We start from the raw sequence: 6,973 nt of genomic DNA, 5'->3' as shown, positions 1-6,973 counted from the left end.
TGCCAGTGTTTACCCATCATGATGGGAGTTGATGTAATTTCTTTAAGGAGAAGCTTTGGCTAATGTCAATTCTAGGAGGTGTTATGCATTTCAAAGGACTCCGAAACCATATACTAGACAAACAAAGAAGAGTGATTCCCGGGAAATACTTGCTCTGAATTGAGACATAAACCAAGTCGGACATTGTTCTGTTTTCACCTTTTTCTGTCAGAAGTGATCCAGAAACTAAGTCTAACTGTGTCTCTAATAGGACATTTGTCCTCAATGTGAGGACTGACTCACCAGGAAGTGGGCACTGTGTTTTTGAATACATCTGGAAAAATTCCCAACAAACTTCTTAGTCAGCAAATAAATGTTTTGACTCAGTCTCCGCTTTTGGCAATTGGCTAAAATGTAAAGACTTTGTTCATAGTCAAGATAAGTTTGATGTTGTGGCTATTATTGAAAATTACTTTGAATATTGGCAAATTTAGTAGCACCTTAGTGTACAAATGGCCCCATGGATTGCTATAGGACTTTCTTGGGGAGTAAGGCACTATTCAAAGTGAGTAAGCAGCCTATGTAAATAAAAGTAAACAAGCATTGTAGAGGGGGTAGGCAGATATGTATGGGGCCAGATTCAAAGACTATTGAAGACCAATGGATAGCCAAGTTATATATCTTCTATAGCTGCATCTCTATTTTTAGCAGCATACACTGTAACTTTGGCACCAAAATTTTTCAACCTGAAGCTTGGCACACTTCCTCAGTCTGGAATTTTTCTGTTGTCAATTTTGAGGGGGTGGGGGGGTTAAAGGCTTAGCAATTAAAACACCTAGACCTTTGCACTGAATTCTTCATTTAGTTACATCTGTGCAAATCCCACTCAACTCACTCAAGTTACCTTGGGGTGGCTAAGAAATTGCTTTACTGCCGCAAGAAAATACGGACTTTGATAGAGGCAGAATGACAGGCTAAGCAGCAAAAACAGACACAAATCCAGTATTTTTCTCCTTGGCAGGTCATTATTATGCATAGGTTTCTACATTAAAAATTCCTGGAAGTACCAGAGAGAGAAATAATTTGCTTGAAATAAACCTGTTGATTAAGTGAGATTATCCTTTGTTTATGGACTCTGCTGCTATTTTTGAAGATTAAAAAAAAAGGAATTAATCTCATTCACTGACTCAACTACTGTAACATTCCAGAATTTCCAAACCAAAATGAGTCAGATCTGAAAACTCAGAAAGGAGGAGCTTAGATCAGTGGCATTCTACAGTTTTATTGGAGCAACCGTCCCCACAGATGAATGCATGCTGACCTGTCATATGACTGAGATAGTAATAGAAGCAGCCCTAGCCATTTTGCCAGCCAGGGCAGAAAGTGTATTTTTTTTTTGCGGGGTGGGGGGGAGGGGAAGGAAAACCCCCTAGAAGGTGGCACGAAGGGCAACTATCCTGCTTGCCCATCCCTAGAACTGGCCTACAGTAGAAATTTTGTAACATTGAGCCAAGTCACTTGACTATGGCTGGGAAATAAAGTTCACTCTCTCTTTCTAAAATCCCTGTGTCTCACACAATTACAATTCCACTGTTGCTTAATTGCTTCTGTTGTTCCTAATGAGCAATCGGATTTGATAAGTATCAAGGTGCTATTGTTGCAGCTCTGATGAAAGTGTGGAGTATTTTGGCATGGAGACTTATTTTTCATCAAGGAGTGGCAGTCACTTGACAAAAAAAAAAATATTATGGAGCTGGAAAGGAATTTTCTCTGATTCTGGATTGCCCATGACAAATTTTAAAGAGACAGCATCACTGCATACTACAGCTGAAACAAATCGTCATCTTTGAAAGTTGTACCAAAAGGCATTTGATTCAGACACCATATGCATTAAAATGTTCAGGAGCTTCTGGTCCATGGTATTACCAGTCTCAAGCATTCAAAAATCATGAGTCAGGCCCCCCAAATCATGAGATTTAAAAAATAATAATTTTGGGACTCTTTATTTACCTTCTGGCTCTTGAGCCTTTGGGGGTCACGTTCACAAGCTTTTCTCTGCAACCATGAGTGCTAGAAACTTACTTCATTTTTAAATGAAAGCTCCATAACTCCAGGAGATGGTTTCTTTCTTAAACAACAAAGATTGCAAAAGTATGCAACACCAGTCCCAACAAGACAATACTATCTGTACACTAATTACAGTGCTCAAATCAATCTCTCCACTTATAGTTGTGACTGGACTTGTTACTTTCAGTTGTCTTGCCTTCTTTCTACCCACCTTGTGGTCACAGGAGATCCTGCAGTTACCGTCTCTCAGCCCATGAGCCACAACAAGATAGTATGCATCTGATGAAGTGAGCTGTAGCTCACGAAAGCTTATGCTCAAATAAATTGGTTAGTCTCTAAGGTGCCACTAGTACTCCTTTTCTTTTTGCGAATACAGACTAACACGGCTGTTACTCTGAAACATAACAAGATAAACACTCACCCCACATGTCACCTGCCTTAACCAACAGGACATAAATGTTTCTTTCAAGAGCACCAGGCAGTACTTTCCCTTCAACAGTCTTTTTGACATCCTCTGTGTTTCATATAGAACAGTTGTTATATGTTAACTGCCAGACATGAAATACATCTACAGCAAATTAGTGAAAATCTTAGATTTGATAGAAGAGTAAATACAGGAATGAAAAGGTTATTTCTTAGAGCTGGTTGGAAAATAGGGGTTTTGCTGCCTGGAGGAAAATCTCAAGTTTTTGGTTAAATAAAATCAAAAGCCAAAATATTGTATCTGAAAACAAAAATACTTTGATTAAGAAATGTCTGTGTAGGCACTAGCTATTGGGAGTTGTGGTTTGGGTGCCTCAAGCTGCCGTTTTCCTCAGTAGAGACCTGGCCAGACCACATCCCCAATGATGTACCATGGTCTCCCCTTTTGGCAAGCTGGATGGTGCATCTGCAGGAATCGCCTGGACTTGGTGCATCATGAGAGGGAAAATCCAGCTGGTGGGGAGAGGGGGGCGCTCTGCCCATAGAGGGGCATGAGTAGGGTGACCAGACAGCAAATGTGAAAAATTGGGACAAGGGGTGGGGGGAAAATAGGAGCCTATATAAGAAAAAGACCCAAAAATCATGACTGTCCCTATAAAATATTGGGACAGCTGGTCACCCTAGGCACAAGGCACCTAAAACTACAGCTCCCATGAGGCACTGCAGTGGCATTTTCTAATCAAAACATTTGGTTTTTAGCCCAAAACTGTTTTTTCCACAAAAAGCTGAAAATTTTCACATAAACCAGGCACTTTTCATGATTTTTTTAAAAAATACCTAATTTTCCATTGAAAAATAGTTTCTGGGGAACCTTCTTGTCTATCCCATTATTTCTGCACCTTTTGCTTCTCTCTCTCTATCATCATAGCTGTCCCTCTCCTTAGAGGATGCTTGTTTGCCCAGATAACAGCTACATTGCTCAAAAGTTGACAATTTACAAGTGACAGTTGCTTAGTGCTGTATCTATAGACTATATTGGCTAATCATTAAAAATACATCCTTCATGTTTATTTCCTGAGCTGTATGTGATATCTTTGTTTACGCAAATACTGTGTTATATAATTATGACAATTTCAAATGAACTTTTATGCAGGGTTAGATAATTCCAGCACTGTCAGAAAGATATTGAGTTCTATAACAGACTGGGCTTTCCAAGGTTAGAGTAACTCCCCTTGACCTTCCAGCCTTTAAATAAATGTAAAGAATGGTTAGGTAACTGGCAGCGGTTCATTGAAATTACTGCACGTTGATCTCACTTACAGTGTTCATGTGCCCCAGCACAGGAGTTTAGAACATTTTCACTAGCAGTGGCCAGCGGCGATCACACATGCACTCTGCATGCCCTCACCCCCACCCCCAGCATGAAGGCACAGCGACCCCAATCACTAGTCAGTTCCTTCACTACCCAGAATCCTCATGGATAAGACTCTGAGCTGCCTGGATGGAGGGTGGGTTGTGACAGCCACATGTGCAGAGCATCTTCAAGAGCCAGTTCTTTCTTTTTCTAGTTACAGCACATGTGGAACCCATGCAGAATGATTACTCAGGAGTCATCTTTAAGTTCCTGGGAGCTAGGAGTTATCTGAGAAGATACTGGAAAACAGCTCTTCTGAACAAAGGGTCAGATCATAACTGTAGGACTGGAAGGGACCTCCAGAGGTCATCTAGTTCAGTCCCCTGCACTCATGGCAGGACTAAATATTATCTAGATCTCCAAGAGGTGACCAATAATGTTTGGAAACCTTCGAGCTGAAGACCTGGCAGCTGCTCCACATACTTCCAGTACTGGAAGGCCAATGTAAGCATGCTATCCACACAGCTTGATTTCTGGTGGAGTGAGTTCAGATGTTTGACAGAGGATTATTCTTATTAATATCATAAGCAGTTCCAATCCAATCCCCCTACCCATTTTGAAAGGCTTAGTGATGACAAAAACATTACCATGAACAATGAAAAGTCTGGATGTTTTAGGAAAAGATTAGTTCTACCTAATAAAAACAATGACCTCACTTTGAAAGTATGTAATTTAGAGTCAGAAGGTGAAGAATGAGGTTTTTTGGGGGGAAAACTGGTAAATGAATGAATTGATTGATATGAAAATCTGACAGTACTTTTAAGATTAAATTATGGATGTGGTCTTGTAGTTACTCTATCCATGTGAAAAAAAAAAATGTGTGACGAAAGCACTATATTTAAGTCCTATACTGGAGTGATCTTTCTCACGGGAAGAAGAACGTGGCAAGCCCTTTCGTAAACCTGTTCACTGATTGATAAGAGAAAAATCTACCTCCCTCTACTGGAGGAAGAAATGCAGATATTGCGGCCAAATGGACTTAGACCGAAGAGACAGGAAGTCTTGCGTGCCTTAAAGATAAGAGGCAATTAATGCTACTGCAATAGAACACTGACCTGGAGGTAACCTTTAGATCATAAGGAAAATGTTTCCATTTGACAGTGCACCTAGTCCCAGTGGATAGTTTTCTACTCTGGAGAAGAATGCTCTGCACCTCTGAAGAGCACTATCTATTGAGCTACTATCCAGGCCCGGAGATACAGAGCAGCTGGGTTTGGGTGGAGAGTCAGGCCACCAGGACTCTGTGATACCATCTTCCTAAACTGGGAGTGTGATAAATTGGTGATTTGACAGTAAAAGTAGATCTGAGAATCAAAACTGGTAAGGCCCAGGGGGACCCACCTGTATAACTCGAGCCTTTTCTTGCCTTGTTTTCTGTAACATCCTTTGAATCAGTGTAAATGGTGTGTGTGTTCCAACTCAGGAATGTGTCTGCTAGAGATCCAGGTCACTTTCCTGCTTGAACGCAAAATATCAGACATTTCCTGTTTTTAACTGTCACAAATAAGTCTGTCTGGGGAAGTCCACGTTCTTGGAAAACTTAGTATTGAATTTTTCAATTCCCATTGGTGGAATGAGTACAGTTTCCTGCTCATTGAGTCCGCTAGACTGTTTTTCTCTCCTGCAAGGAGAAGAGCTGTGACATTCATGTGATTCTGAATGCACCACGCCCAAAAGTTGCCTGGCTTCTTGGCAAAGAAGGCCTAATCTCCATGTCTATTTATGTAATGTGTGTCTGTGCAATTGTCCCTGAGAACTTGGATTGAAGAATCTTTTATGATGGGAAGAAAAGCTTTGCAAGCTAATCTCACCCCAGGGCCCTTAACTAACAAGCTACTTGAAACAGTAACAACTACTAAATATAAACAAATTAACTACCAGCTATCAGACTAAGTACGCAGATTACTAGAGAGGGACATTATGTTGTTGGGACTCACTACCTAAGGAGGTTAGAAGGATTCTGGGTTACGGTTGGGATTGCTGTGAAATGAAATGAAAAATGGGATCATTGTATCATCCTGACTCCAAGAGCTGGAGACTGAAGAAAAACACCAAAGGTTAAATTCTGGCCCCAACCAAACCAACACTTGGGAGGGAGTGGCAAGAGCTGGAAACACTGCATCTCCCGCCGCGGAACCAGACTCTTGGCCAACATTTCCCTCAGTTCTTGCTTTTTCTTAGACAAGGCTGAGGCTGGGAGGAGGGGGAAGCCTGAGGCCTTTGACCAAGGGGCAGGGAGAACCCTTCCTCTCCCCCGCCCTCAAACGGGACAAAAGGCTGGGGAGGGGGAATAGGAGTGGGGGAGGGTGGATCTCCATTTGCTGCAGTCTTCTCAGTAGCCCCTCCCTCCTCTTGCCCCAAAGAACAAAGACGGCTTTCAGCACTACTGCTCCTTTCCCCTGGGCAAATTGGCTTTCCTGGGAAAGTGGGAGCAGGTGGGTGCAGGCAGTGAGGGCGAGCGCTGACAGTTCCCCCCACTGGAAGTGCTGGCACAGCCGCCCTTCCTGACTTCAGCAACAGGGAATGGAGACTCTGCTGGTGCCAATCCCCTTTGCTGGGGTGAGGGAAGCAGGTGACGCCAGAGTTTGGAGGCGCGCCCACTGCCAGCAGCACAGCTGTGTGAGGGTGCTGGGGAGAGAGGGCAGGGGACGGTACTCCCGGGGTTAGAGCAAAGGAGTGGCTGTGACTCCCAGATCTTAAAGGAAAATGAGGTGGGTGTGATAGAAATCCACTCTATTGGTTGCCCTGTATCACACAGAAGTAGCTGGCTGACAAAGAGGTTTATGTACACTAAAATATAGGCACACAATATTATGCGGATATTCGCTAACTGAAGATCTAGCCCAATAAAGTCGGTAGGATATACATGTCACATCTCAGGAAATACAGCTCACACCAGAAAGCATGCTCAGGGCAGGTGGTCAAGCCAGTGTTAATTTAATCAAATTATATATATATATAAATATATAATAAACCTCCCGAGCATAACAACCTTCAGCCTCTTGGAATACCTGCCTCTCTACTGCATTGACAGAATGACCTGTGTTTCCCGGGATTTAATTGATTTCCACGCAGAAATCTGAAGCAGCA

Source organism: Natator depressus, chromosome 4 (assembly GCF_965152275.1).
Source record: "Natator depressus isolate rNatDep1 chromosome 4, rNatDep2.hap1, whole genome shotgun sequence".
In the NCBI taxonomy this organism is placed as follows: domain Eukaryota; kingdom Metazoa; phylum Chordata; order Testudines; family Cheloniidae; genus Natator; species Natator depressus.
Note: the sequence above shows the minus strand (reverse complement) of the source record.